The sequence below is a fragment of the Micromys minutus genome (genome assembly GCF_963924665.1).
Source record: "Micromys minutus genome assembly, chromosome: 23".
NCBI classification, from domain to species: domain Eukaryota; kingdom Metazoa; phylum Chordata; class Mammalia; order Rodentia; family Muridae; genus Micromys; species Micromys minutus.
Genome location: NC_137958.1, coordinates 30660566 through 30679463, shown reverse-complemented (window position 1 = coordinate 30679463; position 18898 = coordinate 30660566).

Genomic DNA, 18898 nt, shown 5'->3' with positions numbered 1-18898 from the left:
GACAGCATAGCCTTAAGAATTTCATTAGTTTAGATAACACATACACTTATCCATTCCCCGCTGCCTGCCTCAAAGATCGATTCTCCTAACAGCATAGGGATATATTTATCGGCCAACAAAAAGTTACATCCAGTGCAGATACAGTTCGGAGCTCCATTTTAATTGAAGATTTATATGTGTTTGGAGTAAGGGAAGGGAGTCTAGCAAAGGGATTTTTTTTTTCTTCTGAATATGCCTTCAAAGCAAATCAATACTTAAAGCTTGTATACCCCTGAATGTTACATGCATAAATGGCCTCTCTTTTTGAGATTCGCATTGTTTTGTTAACTGTATGAGTTACATATTAATAAGTAAACTTGCCCTCAAGTCTAGAAGTTTTAAACTATTTACCATTTCAATTTTCATGAGACCCCAGTCTGGACATGACTTAACTGGGTTTTCTGCCCAGGTTCTGATACGGCAAAATATTGGCTTCAGCTTTTGTCCTGACTTTTCAACACTTTTTCAGCTTTTTCAAGACTGATTTCTCCTTCAAGCTTCTTCTCATGTTTGCCAGTGCTCTTACAGTGGTTTCTGGCCAGAGGTTCCCTGCCTTGTATACTTCCCAATAGTCCTGTTTGTAACCTGGTTGCCTACTTCTTCTAGCTTAAGAGCTCTGAAAGACTATGACACCAAGCACCTTGGAAGCCAGGCTCTTTTGTTAACTAAGTCAAGAAGTGGACTGAGAGCTTGTTGTTCTTGTAATTAAAATACAGTCATCAATATCAGCCCATAGTCCAAGGGGGGGGGGGTAATGTAAGGTAATGGACGCTAATTTCAGGAGGCGAGGATCATGGTAAGTGCTGTAGAATTTCCCAACCATTCAAATTTATTAAGTTCTAAGTAAACATTTGTTAAAGGATATGGGCAAAAGCCCCCTCCCCGAACTTGTATTTCCCAACATTCCCCCATGGGAAAAATAGGATGCTTTGTTCCACAGTTCTGAGGTTTAAGGACCGTTTATGGTTCCAAAATAGACCCTGTGGAGTGTCAGTACACTCATGTGCTCAGACACTAACTGAAGCGAGAAGAGCCGTGGTGGGGAGGGTTTGAGAACAGCCTCCTACCTGAAGGAGGTGAATCTTAGTACCCATGGTTGTTCTGTGGAGGACCTGCCAAAGTAGGGTGACAAGGAGCTGGACGATACAGTTTCTTTTTGAAGATTTTTCAGGGTCTCCTCAGAGCCTCGTTGTCATTCTTTGCTTCCACCACTTCCCTAGGCCTCGAATAACTGGAAATCACAGAAAGACAAGGAAGCCAAGACCTGCAACTCTTAAGGTGTGTCTCTTTTTTGCCCTCCTTCCTTCCCTCCCTTCCTCCATTCCCTTCCTCCCTTCCTCCCTTCCCTCCCTCCCTCCTTCCCTCCCTTCCTTCCCTCCCCATCTGTTTTTTTTTTTGTTTGTTTGTTCCTGGAACTTTCTGTGGAGATTAGCCATAGAGTTTCTTTTTCTTTCCTGTTTACGGCTTGAGAGTAAACAATCAGTGTAATTACAGTTTTTACTTTTGGGGAATTCTGCCCGGGTAGTCTTCCATTTAGTTAACCAGGAAAACAGGTCCAGAAATCCAAGAACTTTCCCATGTTCATGCAGTTTGAGAAGAGCAGAGGTTTCTCAGTTTTCAAACCACTACCTCTTCTACCATGTTCTGCAGCCTTGGCTCATATGTCAACATGAGAGACCTCGTGCGGTTTTCCTGTTTTCAGACTTCATGAGATCTACGTGAGGCCTGAGTCAAGCACTGTCCTAATAGGAGGTGCTCAGACAGTTTGGGCAATAATGATTTATTCTCTCATACCAAATGTTTCTGGTTCAATTTCCTGCTAGCATGATCCGTACAAAATACAATTTATCTCACTGAGATTTAGGTCTTCTTTTAGATTGGGAAAAAAGAATGTTGAACATGGGGCTGGAAAGATGGCTCAGCTGTTAAATATATATATTTATATATATTTAACATATATATAACCATAAATATAAGGAACATAGAACACATATTAGTAATATGTGGTTGCTATTAGGGAAGTACATGAAAAGAATTGAAATCAAACTTCTGTCTGAACGGGAGTTGAAAACAAAAACTGGTCTAGCCTGTGCTGCAATATGTGTTTCCAAGACATCCAGACAGGGGCCAAGCTCATAGAATCAGTTTATGAAAGGCTTAGTATAATAGGACATTTCTCCAGTGGGGAAACACTCAAACTTTTAACTTGAGAACTTAAGAACTAGAGTCTGAATTTAATCTAGATTATAAGTTTGTGCTGACTTATGAGCTAAAAACAATAAGTTTCTTATCTCAGTTTCTGAACTCCCCTATTTTGCAGACCTCTTCCAGATATGGAGAGGAAATGAAACGGAAGACCCTTACTGCCTAGCCATTCCTTTATCCTGCCTAACTTCCTCTTCCTCCTCCTTAGTTTTAAGAATTTATGGGTGCTCTCCTGAACATTCACAAACTGCAATATTTCTACAGGAAGCAATAACAGCCGTGCTGGATGTTGTGCCTTAACTTTTTAATAAAAGCGATATACCATCTTTTCCCTTACAGAAATCTCACACCAAACATTAAAATCCAGTTAAGCATTGCAGATGATGTTGATATGTGTGTCGGTGCTTTGTGACAATGGAACCCTTTCAGAAGTGTCAGGACACAGTTTCACATGATGCAGTGACCTGTGGTGACAGGGTCAAGGAACAACGACTAACCTGAAGTACTTTGGCTGTCATTTTACTGTCTGAGCTCCGTTCTGCATACCCATGAGGTCTCGGGAACGCTTCCTCAAGGAGTGCTATGGTGCTTGTGGTGTGGGGTGTTGTGAGAGGTTCTGTGATACTGTGACCACAGGCTTTTGTAACACAGCATTGTCTCCCCCAGTTCATAAGAAAAGAAGGGACTCTGGTGACAGAGGAGAGTGTGGCATACTTACGGTCACACAGATGTTCTCACTGGTACTGTTCCTTCAGAGAGAGAGAGAGAGAGAGAGAGAGAGAGAGAGAGAGAGAGAGAGAGAGTGTGTGCATGCACACATGGGTATATGGGTATGCATGTATGTGTGCATGTGTGTGTATGCCAGCATATGTGTGCATGCATTTGCAGGTATGCGTGTGTGCAGATGTGTGCAGGTGTTTGCATATATGTAAACAAGAGGACAATGTCTGCAAGTGTTGATCCTCAGGTATTCTCTCTCTTGTTTTTTTTTTTTTTTTTTTTTTTTTTTGAGACAGTTTTCTAGCTGAGTTTAGTGGGCATGCTGACCCGAGAGCTTGGGTGCCCCTGGAACCCATCTGTCTTCCTCCCCTACTGCTGGAGTCATAAACATTATTATAAACACTGACCACTACATCTACCTCATTTTTTTCTAAGAGTATAAAGCTCATACTTTACAGGCTAAGATATATCCCCAGCTCCTAGCAATTCATCACTGAGATACTTTCAGAAAGTGATAGAGGTGACAATATTCAGAAAATACATTTTCAAAAGCACCCACAGACAAACAGAAAGACCAGGCAAAATGTCCCTTCTATGCCCCAGCTCCTCTGGGGTCCTGGCCGCTCCTGCACTCTACTCTGTTTGGTATCTGTGAGTTGCTGTCTTTCTCTCAAGATTAGATTGCTTTCCTTCGTCTTCTCTGCTTGTTGAAATTCTGAGCACCACAATAGTCTATCTCAGATTTGATTCATTTATGTTGTAGTCCTTTTGTTTGTATTGAATGCTTCCTCCCATAACCTTGGCTTGTTCAAACAATGTCATTTAGACATCACTTTGGGGATGTGCTATTTTGTGGTGATATATTTGAGAATTATTCATGTTCATACCTGAGCCTACTCAGGAGGTCAGCTTCATAATAACAGACAACATGGTTCATTCTTTCCACTAGCTTGAACATGGGAGCAGATATCTACGTGGGATGAATTTTTCTGAGTAAGCAGTTTATGAAGGCACACACCAAGAAATGAAGAAGCCACCACCGTCTGCCCAGACAACAGGACTCTGAACACCAGGGTAAGCAGTAAGTGCTTCTCAGAGGGTCAATGGCAGACACTAGCAAAAGATGCCATTGTGATTAGTGGTGGCAGTGAGACTTAGGGAAGAAATCCCAGGTTCCCTTGGAGGAGCTCTTACCCTTCTCCCATGGTCCATCTTACTAGACATCCTGTGTACTGAGTTGAAATCCCTGAGATGGTCCTCTACCGGGCCTGCAGTTCCTAGTATAGCCAGGCCCAGAATGGGAGGGGGGTTGTTAATTGAACGACTGACACATTGCAGTTGAGTCTGTCACACTGAGAGTAGGAAAGGGGAACACATGTCGTCCACAGATTGCTTACTCATTGATGAAGGTCGCTGCTGAAACTGTTTTGATTTCTGCTGTGCATGTTTGGATGGCTTATGTCTTCGTAAATCTTGTTTGTTTTTTTTTCTGCCTCCTCCCACATGCCTCTCTGTTTTTAGTTACATTTTCTGCCAAACAAAATAAATACAACAGCTGCCCCCATTTGTGTTGTTCTTAGTATTGTTTTATAACCTCCCCCCTTCCTCTTTTAAGTTGTGTCAAGTTTATTGAAACCCTTTTACAGAATAGCAGAGAGGATTCAAATGGCTCCATGCAGCATTTTGAAGTGAACACCAGCATAGGGGCAGATTGACCTGTAGGTTACAGAGACTACGGAGGCATCGCCTTCAATCAAGATCTACTTTGGTGCTAGCATGACCCAGGAGTGAGGCCTTGGGCACACAACTGTCTCTTCATACCCTTTTCCTCTGCAACAAGATGGAGACACCTCTCAAAGGGGCTGTCAATCAGCTCACTAGATGTGGGACGGATTCTGCTACCTTGTTCAGAGATTCCCCTCAAATAAACATAAGCTGAGGTGGAAGTCTTTACCCAAATGCTTATAATACTTCGAGGTGATGACCAGGATGCCTTCTTCATGATTTTGGTAAGAATGTGGATCATGTTGGCAAGTCCTGGCAAAAGTCTTCAATTTCTTTTAAATAGAAGGAGGTCTTAGTGGAGGTGAGAAGCAAAATTTGAGAAAAAAGCAAAAGTCAATCAACCCAGCACAAGAATTAACTGTCAAGTGTTAATGGGTGGGGACAATGGACTTTAGTACTTTCACAATGACTCTTGGCATGTTAAATGTCTCATTCTAATTGTATTTATTTATTTATTTTACCTTTAGAATAGCAGCATCAAGAGGATTTTCCTTTCAGGACTAGATATTAACTGTAACTAATTCTTTTTCTTTAAAGAAGTATGGTCCCCCAAACCTCAGATGAGATTGTTATTTACATTTTTGGGTAAGAGTTCCAAATATGTTTACAGGGAGCTCCTTAAGGATTTTGTATGTACTCTCTTGAAGATGAAACCATGCATATGTGCCTTCATGGGTGACGATCGTGAAATATCAGCCAAAATAGCCAGTGGGAAAAGTTTCATGATTAATTAAAATATAATTACACTGTTTTGTTAACAGATATTACATATTCATGAAATGCATCTCAGATGTTTTCTAAAATGCTCCTTTAGGGAGAGACAGTGATGTTCTTTATGGATAGTTGGTCGAATCGTGTCAACTGTTGGCAAAATGCTAAGGGTCTCATGTGTTCTGTGTATTTCCATCTACATCTCTTGATTTTTTTGTGATGGTAAAATGTGAAGAAATTGTGATTAAGTGTCAAACTAAAACAGCATCCTGCACAGGAATTTGGAATGAGTTCATATTTCATACAAGGACTATAGTCATGTATGGCACAATCTAACGCATGTGCAAGGTGACACAAGTTGAAACATGATGGTTGTATTTTCAAACAGAAAAATAGGTGTCTCCTGATATTTAGGATGGGGAGGCATCTGACCCTAAACTGAACTTAAACTTTGATTCTTTTCTGTCCTTATAATGTCCACTTGTACACGTGCCTTGTCACAAGCATCACACATCCTAAACGAAGCTGTTCTTGCCATACACACTTCTTCACATCCCTCCGGTTCCTTCAGTCATCCTTCCACTTGCCTGGAAACTTGGGGGCTGCCTTTAACTTCTTCGTTCTTTACCCTCTTTCCTGTAAGATGTACAGTTTAGATAGTCTTGAGACTCTTGACTCTTGACACCTGGTTCTATTATTTCAGCCTGAGCCCCTCCAGTTTGTTGTTGTTTTGTTTGTTTGTTTCTGGATGCACTACGAGAGCTCTAGGGAGCCTCAGCACTTCAGACCTTGCCCACTGTAGTCCACTGTAAATGAAGTCCTCAGATTGACTTAGTGAGAAGAACTAGAAGTCCTGCTTAGAGGCTGTGTAGTTCAGTGTAGATGTGGAGGTCCTCGTGTGGCTATCAAAGCTCTCCATAACCTGGCATTGCATTAGCTGCCAGGTTGACATTTCCCTTGACTACCCCATCAGCTGCCCAGCACCAGCTTCACTTGTTTTCTTGTTAGTCAAAGAGGATGCATCTGCCTACAGACGTCTTCCCTTGATATCCAAATGGCTTACTGTCATTCTTCAAGCCATTCCTCAAACTTCATCTTCTAAACTAGACTTTTACACTCCCTCCTTAAAATCGATCATCTATCTATCCTGAATAAATGCAGCTTTTCTACAAGGTTTATGAAACAGGAAATTTATTTATTTTCTATTTATCAGCCCCCCCCCCCATTTCAAAATTTGGAAGACAAGATACCCTTTGGCTCGTAAAACAAAACAAAGCAAAATCACATCACATCAAACCAAATCTAATCCTTCAAAAATATAGTTTTGGGGGCTGGGTACGAGAAGTTGTTATTGGACAATGGAGTTGAGGCTCATTTTCCCAGAAGCCCTAGCTCCTGTATTAAGCACTGAAACACAGCACAGATTATATGCTGAGGCAAATTTTATGCTTCTGAAATAAGTGTAATTCAAAAGTCTCTTCATCTTGCCCATTGGCTGACTGGATTGCTCGGAATCCTTGAAAGCAGAAACTGCATTGTCTAGATGTTGGTTCTCTCATCTGGAAAACAAAGAAGCCATGACAGAGGACCTTCATGTCCTCAAATACTTTTCTTGTGGTCAGAAAATCATGTGTGTGGCCTTCTACTCAGAACTCCATCTACTTTATGAAATATTTCCATGGAAATTGATGATTGGAGGCATGCACCCCAGCCTTGGTGAAAGATGGGTTTCTCACTGTTGAGTTTCTTAGTGGCAATTTTGTACTATAGTCTGGGTTCGTAGACTTTGCTGTCCCACCTAGACTTTTGAGTTGAAACTGTGCCTTTATGAAACATGTGGCTTTTTTATCTTAATTGTAAAGATAATTACAGCAAGTGGTAAAACAGGAAGCATAAACACTGCAGCTAATATATTTTTAGCCATTTGAAAGTCTTGTGATAGCCCTTGAACCTGGTGATGGCTTATTGTAAGAGTCAGAATGTTAATAACTCAAATGTGTTTGGAGGACAGCAGTGTCCAGTCTAATATGATCCATATTCTTAATTTGAGAATGACAAGTCCTTCATTTTCGTTAACCAATGATACCGGTGGATAACAGTAACTTATATTAGGAGTGACCTTAAGTTGACTATTTGTCATGATGTCATTTCAGTTAATGAATCATTTTTGTGAGCTCTCCTTAAATATAATTATCAAACTATAACCTTAGTTGTCTAACCTGAACGATTGTAGATCTTTATTCTTAATGGAACTAATGTGACACCTATGTAAGCTTGGCATTCATCGAATAGTATCTTTCAATTTGCATTTCTTGCAGTTAAAGTATTTTAAGGAATTCTAACTAATAAAATTTATGCAGAGTTCTTTTGAGAATAAATTGGAGTCAGAGAGAGATGACCATGATCCACAGGACAAAACCTTGACACTTAGAAAGTGTACGCCTTGATATCTACAACACGGCTGCTCACTGTCTGATTTCTTCCTGAGCCTTCAGAGGGGTGTTAGGTGTTTGCTCATATACACATCTGTTTTCAGCCCAATATTGCCTTGACAGGGGTCAGATATGAGTCTTATTGAGGTTTAGAGGAAGTGTGCTGTTACTGGGGACCTTTCAGGGAAAATGCATTGAAATGCCCCTGGTAAATCAAAGTCTCCTTAGTAAGCTATTCTAACTCTTTCTCCGTCTTGCAGAGAGAATATTCTGTGGAACTGTGGGCTTAATTGAAATCATATGTCATTACACTTGGCATCTCCAGACAGGCAAGCCAGTATCAGCTGCACTGTAGTGACTCCATACTCTAAATGTCTTTCTCCTTATTACCAGGGATGGCTTAAAGATGACTAAAAAGTTCATGAGTAGTGGGGGAGGCTGAGAAACACTTTTGGTTGTGAATTTCTGGGTGTGTGTGTGTGTGTGTGTGTGTGTGTGTGTGTATGTGCTTTCTGGTTTTGTTTGTTTTCATTTTCAAAGAACTCAACTGCATTCCATTTAAATTTCTTTTCTTCTTCTTAGAGTTATTTCCCTCCAATGTATATTAACGCAAACACAGAATTGAAGAATTATGGTGTTTCTTCCTTGTTTTAACCTATTATTCTACTCTAAATTGTCTTTTCCCTTCAATCCTGTGTGAGGCCATGATAAAAGACTTGGGGTGCCTCATCTAGCTTGGGTAGAGCACACCATTGTTTTCATGGAAGTTCTGCTCCTCCTGGGTGCTGTCTCTCAACCTCATGTGTTCTGGTTCCAACTACAAAATGCAGACCTGCTAGGTCAGTAGCAACAGGAATTTAGCCCCTCCTTCTCCCCTCCTCTCCTTTCTGGATTGCCATTTAATATTTAACTCAGTCTGGCTTCAGACTTGTGAGCCATTTTACCCCCCCCCCCCGGAGTGCTGGGGTTACAGGCAGAGCTCAGCAGGTCCAGCTCAGCTACCCAAATTTTTTAATCACTTTAAGGAAAGCTGTCAAATTTGTCCAGTGAGTTAAAAATAAAATAAAACAAAGAAAAAGAAAAGACAAGAAACAAAACAAAACAAAACAAAACAAAAAAAAAACCTCTCTAAAGCACAGGCTATGCAAAATATAAATTCCAGAAGGTGAAATTCTATCTTCTGGAAGAGAGGAAAAGGAAAGAAATGTACATGGAAAGAGTTGGAGAGAGGAGGGGAGGAGGCGCCAGGACATGGCTGTTGGAAACATTTGGCTCCCAAACCAGCAAAAACGCAGTGCGTTTCTCAGCTTCCGCACAGCGGATCCAAGTTTTCCAAATGATACAGGTTTGGTTCCAAGAGGGAGGAGGCCACGTTTGCACCCATCCCCCCACAACCACAGTATTGCAGACTGTGTGCTACTCCACTGCTGTTTTCCTTGTCTGCCCAGAGAGGAAGAAGGTGGAGTTACATTTAATTATTAACCATCAAAATAGACTCTTCATTATTTGTGGTCGAAGAGAGAGAAAAAAAAGCATAAAGAAAAGAAAAGTTATATTCCTAGGTGACCTCAGCTCTTAGGTTAGTTCATTCCCAGCTAAAACTCTCTACCGGAGCAGAGTTAGTAACAATCTAGCCGAAGACAGGGGAAGTCGAAGAGGCCATGGCTGTCTGAGCATGCCCCTGCCCCTGCGCCACCACGAAGCCAGAGAGAACGCTTAAGAATAATGTCTTGTACCTGGCTTTGCAACACTTCTAATCGATTGTAGACCAGGAGGCAAAGGCTCCAAATGACTGCATTTTATTTTGGTAGCTCCAAGGAGGCAGAAGGAAGTTTGCTTCTGTTTTAGATTCTTCTATCACTGCTGAGCACTTCGCATAACTCTGCGGAGGATTCTTTAATCCAATCCTAAGATGCCTTGTTAAGGAGTTAGGAGTAGTAACTCTTGGGAATGCAAACAAACTGACCAGAACTTTTCTTTACATTCTAATTTCTTTGTGGATTATTATTATTTTTTAATCCTCTTTGGGTCTCAGGATTTTATTGAGACTTCACAGAGTTTGTGACAGTGTTGTGACAGACACTGTGCTGTGCAGACAAGCCATACTAAATGTAAACAAAAGAAGTTGCAAGGCCAGGCCACAGGAGACAAGAATCCTTCCCAGCATTTCTTAAAATAATACTACTCTTCTTTGACATTTCAGTGGGGGTGGGCATGGTGAGGTCAGAGGTCAATCTGAAGTAGGCAAAGGTCCCCTCCTGGCACACACATTTGAGGATTGAGTTCAGGCCTTCGGGCTTCATAGTGGAGCATCTTTACCTGGTGAGTTATCTCAGTACTTCGACATTTCTTGTTGGTGGTGTAACAGGATGTTGGCTTTTAGAGGCCGAGGTCCATTCTTTGTGTATGAAAAGCAACATTTATTCTTGCCCTCATACATACCAGCCTCCAGTGTGTGTCTAATGGTTAAATGTCAAACAGCATGGTAGAGGACAGAAAATCAAAGGCCTGTGTGTGACAGCATTTGCCAACTAGTTCCCAGATGTCCATTTCCGCAAACAGAAAAAAAAAGGATGCGTCTATTCCTTCTCTTGGATTCAAATTCACACAGGACGGAAGTGATTATTATTTTGACACTTGCGGGATAAGCAGCCTCTTACTCCAAGTGATTGGGTTAGTGGCCACTTCCTATTTATTTATCCATTTGTCTTTATGTAACAGGTGGACAGAGGACATGAATAAGAAATATAGACTCTCATCTCATCTCATCTGAAGAATCAGATTTTGAAAGCGATTTCTTTCTTCTTTTCTTCTTCTTCTTCTTCTTCTTCTTCTTCTTCTTCTTCTTCTTCTTCTTCTTCTTCTTCTTCTTCTTCTTTTGTTTTGTTTTTCAGGAAGCTATGACTAGGGATGGTCCACAAGATACTTCAGCATATCTTGATGTAACCATATTCTGGATACATTAAGCTTTTAGCATAATTAGATCTACAGTGGAAAGCTAGTCCTAGTTTTAGGATGGGGGAAAAGGATGAAGCATCTTGGTTTGTGTGCACCATATCACATTCTTCTCTCTCCTGATAACACTACGTCCCACCTGCCTTTCTATAAAGGGTCTCAATATGTTGCTCAAGTTGGCCTTGAACTTGGTGCCAACCTACTGAGTGCAGAGATAACAGGAATGCTCCCACCCCTTCTGGCTCCAAGACATCCCCTTTCATATTAAGAAATAATCTTGGTGCCAATTCTGTCAAAGATGCCTACGGTTCTCCAGGCACTGCGATCGTGTTTGTGACTGATTAATCACAGGGGTTCTCCTTTTCTTGGCAATAAGGAATGGTTCAGCCCCAGAGTGCTGGCCGATACCCAGTGTTCCACTGTCAGGCTCTATACACAGATGCCAGGAGAGGGGCAGCTTTTCCTCTGTGATCATTAAATCGAGATGAAGTCATTTGTAACTGTTATAGTGTAACCAGAAGTTTAGATTCTTCCATCACGTTAGATTATCAAAATATGTTGGGGCCCCATGAGTACCTCCATTTGCTCTTCTGAGAATGGGTTGAAGTGGCTCCTTTTGGAAAGATGGGGATTTAGAAGGAGGGCATTCTGTTAGTAGGTGATGCTTTTCCTCTCTCGTTTTTAGTTTTTTTTTTTTCCCTGAATATTCCGGCTTACATACTCAACAATAGGCCATCAAATCCTATAGTTAGTCCCACAGAAAAATAATACAAACATTCATTCTCAATAGACCCTAATCTGTCTGGGAGCCAACATAACATCCTTCCCATTATGTTCAAAAGCTATCCAACAAATTGGTCTGTCCAGTTATCTGACTCTGAAGAACTTGCTGATTAATCAGTAGTATTGATTGGGGGTGATTAAAAGCAATGTCCCGAATTAGCGACTTTTGTAAGGTGAACATACAATAAGAATTGTTTGTGCATAAATTCACGTAGTTAGCATGGATCTCATTTTTTTTAAGGAAAAAAAAATCTATATACCCTGGAGTAGAGGATGTGTGACTGGTAAATTAATCAGTGGCGAAGGGTAAAATTACACAGTCTAAAGAATTCTACTTAAAAAACCCCCCACCCCCTTATTGCCTCTTTGGTCTAATGGCAATAATGCTGAGAAGTGGGGGGGCTGCCATCTCACCTCGTGACAAGTGCCGCTTGGGTCTTGATTAGATGACGACTGGTCCTGTTATTCACTGTCTCAGATGCTTGTCTGCTGAACTGGCGGACTAATGACCACACTGCTACCATTAGTCTAAAAACCTGTGTGGGCTTAGGGAGAGAGAGACAGAGAGAGAGAGAGAGAGAGAGAGAGAGAGAGAGAGAGAGAGAGAGAGAGAGAGAGAATTATAGTGCAAGAAGGGGTTGAGACAGGACTATTGATTCATCTTGGATGCCACTGTTGCCTGTTGTAGAGTTTACAGAGGGAAGATATTTCTATCTTTTTCCTGTAAAAAGTACCTTGGAATTTAGTGCTTGGTGCAGCCAAGGGTAGCAATGCGTCCCTATTCAGTCCCACACTCTTTTCTACAAGTTATTCATGCAAGGCCCAGGATGACATCGGAGAAAAAGCAGATTTGATGACTGGAATTTTAAAAGCCAGTAAAGAAGGGTAAGGAAATATGAATATGCAATTAGTGAATATATATATATATATATAATATATGTATATATACACATAGATACACACACACACATATATATGTACATATATATATATGCGCCAAGTGTAGGAGCTAGCCGAAAGGATGAGGCAAAGGTTGATAGTGGAAATGAGTTATCCACTGAGTATAAATCAAAAGAGGAGTTTTCAAGTGAAGTCAGCATTGGGGTTTGGGATGGCGACAGGCACAGCCATGCAAAGCTTTAGTCTCAGAGTTCTGGTAATGGGTGGAGATCAGGATGCTGGATTTGAGGCCAATCCACAGGACAGGCTTCAACTGCTCTGAGCCTATACCAAGGCTGGTACTTCCTGAAAGAGGCAGTATTCCTGTTTGCATATTTCCTGATTTATACATCATTGTATAGGCACAACCCTTTTGTAGTAGATATTTTCTCTTCTGTGTGGGCTGCCTAATGAAGTTCCATCACACGTGTGGGCCTGGGCTGGATCCAGCATCAGGGAACAAGGGTGGGTGGAGCCTTGTATGAAGGTTGGGGATGAGTCAGGATGAGGCTGTGGTGAACAGGAGGCAGGGATGGTGAGGATGATGATGATGAAGATGATGAGGATGATGAGGATGAGTAGCAAAAGTGCTGACATAAGAAGTCCCAATCTCAGTTCTACCCCCAAAGCCTGTATGTTTGGGCAAGTTAATGACACGTTGTAATTCACACTCCAAAATCTCAAACATGAACATGGCAACAGAAAATACTTCTTTAAAGATTTGTTCCAATGTTTGAAAGGATGAAACAATGGCATATGCTCTATAATGTTGCTGTCATCATCATCACCACTATCATCATCACCATCATCACCATCATCATCATCATTACCACCATCACCATCATCACCACCATCACCACCATCACCATCATCATCACCATTACCACCACCATCACCATCACCATCATCACCATCATCATCACCATCACCATCATCACCATCACCACCATCACCATCATCATCACCATTACCACCACCATCACCATCACCATCATCACCATCATCATCACCATCACCATCATCACCATCACCACCATCACCATCATCATCATCATTACCATCATCTCCATCACCACCATCACCATCATCATCACCATCACCACCATCACCATCATCACCACCATCACCATCATCATTACCATCACCACCACCATCACCATCACCATCATCATCACCATTACCATCATCACCATCATCATCACCATCACCACCATCACCATCATCATCACCATCACGATCATCACCATCATCATCTCCATCACCACCATCACCATCATCACCACCATCACCATCATCATCACCATCACCACCATCACCATCATTACCATCATCATCACCATCACCACCATCACCATCATCACTATCACCACTATCATCATCATCATCATCACCACCATCACCATCACCATCACCACCATCACCACCATCACCATCATCAGCACCACCATCACCATCACTACCATCATCACCATCATCATCACTCTTACTATCTTCTTCCCTTCGGCACCAAGCGATTCCGCAGGGCAGGAGAGACCAGTGACGTAACTCACCCCGTGCTTTGGTTTTGCCTTTCTAGGGGTAGACAGTCTCTGGTTGCCAGATACCCAGCTTCAGCCCGACACTCCTGGGTACGTGTTGGCTCCGAATCTGAAGGACTATTGAAAATCCCAGTCTAACTGAGTGCCTGGTAAGGTACGTGTTTCTGAAAGCACATGCCTGGAATAAAACTTTTCTGAGAGTGTGAGAGAAGGGCTGGGGTGGGAAGAGCGTCACCAACGTGCTCTGTGGGAGACACAGTGGCTTCTACTCTCCGATCAGGGCCCGCTTTCTCGGGACTGTGGTCAACGCGTCCTGTTTTTCTCCTCCTGGCCAAGGAGAGCAAGAACAGGCCTAAGTTTACCATAGTCACGCAGAGCCATTGTTTCAGAGGCAGAAAGGTCGGGAAGATTCAGGAAGCGAGAAGCACAGCCTCGATGACTCATTCCGAGGCCCGCCGGAAGACGAATAGGCTATTTACCGGCCTGAACTCACAGGCTGCCTACGCTAAGAGGTGTGAAGGTCTCCGTTTCCAGTGACCAGGCAGCTACGGTTAATGACTGCATTCAGTTAGAGAGCGCGGGGCAGATGTACGTGCCCTTCTTAGGCAGCTTCCTGCCATTATCCAGATAGCTACTCTTTCTTGTTTTCCTTCTTTGCCTCACCCCTTGCTAAAATCACAGAGCTGCAGAAAGTACTAGCAGGCCATTGGGATCTGCTAATCAAATCTAAGAGACCTGAACGCCAATCTAAGCTCATCAGATGACTTAAGAGGCCTCGTTTAGTCAGGATCTGATAAAAAAAAAAAAAAAAAAAAAAAAAAAAAAAAAGACTTTTCCTTCCAAAGCTTTTGCAAAGTGAGAATGATCGTCATTAAGTGCTATGGATTTCACGGGGAAACATGGGTTAGGGGCTTGTCACAGGGAAGATAATTAATGTGCTGGGGAACAGCATAGGCAATAGAAAGAAAAATTTCTTTATAATAAGAAAGAGAAAAAAATGCAACAGCCAGGGAGGAGAATGATTAAATGTGAAGAAGCAATTCCTGCTGGCTTGATTTTTTTTTTTTTTTACAGTATAATTAAGTGGCAGACAGAGAGAGGGGAGAAAGAGGAGGTGAGGAAGAGGAAGAGAGAGAGAGAGAGAGAGAGAGAGAGAGAGAGAGAGAGAGAGAGAGAGAGAGGTGGGATGGGAAAGGAACATACACACAAAAGAAGTAACACATGAGAAGCTAAAAGCGCCTCAATGGATTTACTGATGTCTGGATACTTGTTTTCCTCTCTGCGATCTGAAACGGTGACATCTTCTTCTACATTGAATGCTCTTTGAAGCCTCTTGCCAAGGTGTCTCTATAATCCTGCTTAAAATGTTGTCTTGGGATGGGGGGGGGTTATATGATGTCATTTTCTGAGATCTTTTGTGGACAAAGAGGTCATGGTCATTTTCGTCTTCTGTTGGCTGGAACTGCCAAGCTCCTCGGAGATGGGCTGAGCTTGGTGTGGTTTGGAGCCCTGAAGCAAATGGTCCTTTGCCTTTTTAAAATATTTGCTTCTTTGCGGACAGTGGAGTTGGCTTTTCATTAAGGAATCAAATGCCCACCCTTTGGGTCTGCGGGGACTATTTCCAAGCAAAACACATTCCATTCCTGCAACAGAGTAGTGACTTGCGAGTGAGTACACAGCTCAGAACCTGCTGAAAAGAAATTCTGGAGGTGACAGTTCCTTTTCTGTGGTTCTAGATGCATCAAGGACAAAAATGATTAACAATTAGACTTATTCATTTAATTGCAATTGCCACAGAAACTGGGAACTAGGTGGGAAGGAGAGCTTGCACTTCCTTAAGTAGGGATGCTGTTGGTAATGTCGGTCCCTTGGTAAGAGTGCACTGGATTGAGGGTGGAATCCTAAGATTCCATTCTCATTGCATTCTGTCTGTGCTTAGCTATGGAGCTCATGGTAATATATTAGACTCTCTCTCTCTCTCTCTCTCTCTCTCTCTCTCTCTCTCTTCCTCTCTCTCTCTCTCTCTCTCTCTCTCACACACACACACACATACACACACATGCATACACACACACAATATGTAACCTGTCATTGCTTCACGGTTTATTTGGGGGGATAAATACAATGGAATGAGATGCTCATCATCCAAGATGTGTGAAATGCACGGATGTGTCCAGGAAATGTTGCCTGGGGCAGTTGAATTTTATGAATAAGTTAACGTTGGTGTTGCTACTTTAAGACTTGTTAGAAAGAGTTGGGTAGATAGCTCAGGTGGTAAAGGACTTGTGAAAACACAAGGACCTGTGTCGAGTCTCAAGAACCCACGTAAAAACACAGGAGAATAAAACAGTCTTAGTAGAGTGTACTTATAATCCGCAGGCAGGATCGCAGACATGCAGTTCCCTCAGGGTTCCTATCCTACTGCGCAAATTCAGGCCTTGGATCAAAAAACATGATGTTCGCTATTTGAGGAACAGCATTTGACGTTGGCTTATATGTGTGCACCTTCATGTAAACACACACACACACACACACACACACACACACACACACCATGAAAATAATTATATGGGAAATCGTCTAGATGCAAAGTCTTGAAGAATCTTTTATGTCCATCAGAATCTCCCAGAAAAACCCAAATGTTTCCATAATACTTTCTGATTCTAAACCTTAGAGTTTTAAATTACTGTTTAACTTATTACAGATTTGTCTCAATTTTTCATTAGTATTTTACATTCAATTTAGCAACCTTATTATTGTATTAAAATATAGCAATTCAGCAATCACTTTCGAGCAATTCTTTGAAACATAATTAATTAAAATTGTTTAAATATTTTAAGCTGAATACATAAATTTAAAGAGGCTAAGTTTTTGAAAACCCTAAGCTATCTAATTAGTAAATAATGTCTTTTAAATTACTAAGTTAATATTAACTACATTAAATTAAACTTTCAAATACATTGAAGCTCAAGTTCTTTGTAAGTGCCTTGATTCTGTTTATAAACTTTCCACAAGTCTCTATTGCCTTTGAATTAAAATAAGTTATTTAATTATACAGTTTAAGGGGAGATTACAAAAATAATTAATTGGTTATTTCTATGTACCACATTCTGTTATTATTAAACTATAAATCTGCTAAATATATATGCCTCTATATATAATTCGCAAATTAGTAATATGGCTTAAGTTTACTTACTCATCTATATATTTCTTCCCACTTCTCTGGAGTAATATTCCAATGGCTGCCAGATGCCATTCAACCTTCTAGTGACAGACCCTCATTCATACTTAGTGGGGCAGCAGGCCAGATGAGTGCCATTTCCTAAATTTTGGGGGATTAGAACTGATCACGAGACCAACATCCATACAGGAAAATGGAAGCAATATCCACAACTTTCAAGAGAACAACTTGACACAAATGACTTCCGTGGGACTTAGATTTGTTCTTCCTTGTTCTACCTTTCTGCCTTCCTCTCTTTGTTAGGTGCCAGTTTGACCATGAGCTGGCTAAGAAGACCAAAGCCAACTTTCAGGATGGTGATCTAGAAGAAACTGGAACCCTTGATCACCATAGACCTATGTAGTCTGAACTACCTGTTTGCTGTCTCCTATCAGGGAAATAGAAGTAACTACGGCTTATTTGTTACATATAATTAATTCTGCACATAACTAATTCTATTCTGAGCTGATCTACCTACCAATGGGGCTATTTTATATTTCCAAACAATGTTGTTGCCTATTTCTGCCTACTAGCCTGCCTTAACTTTCAAAGTATGCATGACTTAAATAACTGATCACCCATCTCTTTTATTACATGCTGGATCTTGATCGATAGGAAGAGGACATGCTGAGTTCTACTTACTTTCAGCCTCAGTAGCCTTCCTATTTTCTAAAGGTTCCTAAATTAAGGTTACCAAATGACTTGATTTTAAGATGTGGTTTAAAGCTGCAATCCCTTACCCAGGTGCCCGGTGATATTCAAATAGCATATTTACTGAGTCATTCTATTCTGTTAAAAATTCTTTCTGTTCCTCATCATAATTCTTCATAGTAATTAAATGATATCTCATGGTATTCTGAAGACTTTGACTTATGCTCAAATACAGACCTAATTTTCTGTTTGACAACTCAGTCCTCTTTTTGATGCATGATGCTTTGGGTTTGCAGAAGTGTATAAAATACAGTATCGGGACCTTAGATATAATCTGTAAAGGAAATGAGTCAAGAACTCAAATATATTGAGGAAATAGTACATCCTTATCATAAATTCCTATAAGCATGATTAGGTTAAGGTCTCTAAAAGTCCTGCAGTGAAGAGATTTAGTTTTCGAAGTACTACAGGGTTTGCAGAAACTTCTGGAGCATGAAATGCCCATGCTGGAAAACTCTGTAGAGTGCTGAGTGCAGAGAGACACACCTGTAATCACAGGATTTGGAAGACTGAGATAAAAAGGTCATGAGTTCAAGGCTAGCCTGGGCTATGTAGGAAAACATTTCAAAAAAGACAGAAATGGAGCAAAAATAAAGTAAAAATAAACAAAACAACCAAACCAAAAAAATATCCTAGCAAAAGTCAAACCAAGATGTTCTCCTCAGTGTATCCCCAAATCTGTCTTTAGCTTCTTCAGTCTGCAATGCCTGAATTCCCCTGCCTCATTTTTTCTTAGCTGCTTTCTTTTGTGTCTTCTGAACCCAATTTCTCGGCAAACACCAGTCATACTGAATTGAGGCTCATGATAGTGTTCGATTTTTACCTAATTTCTTCTTTGAAAGCCATTGCTCCAAACATAG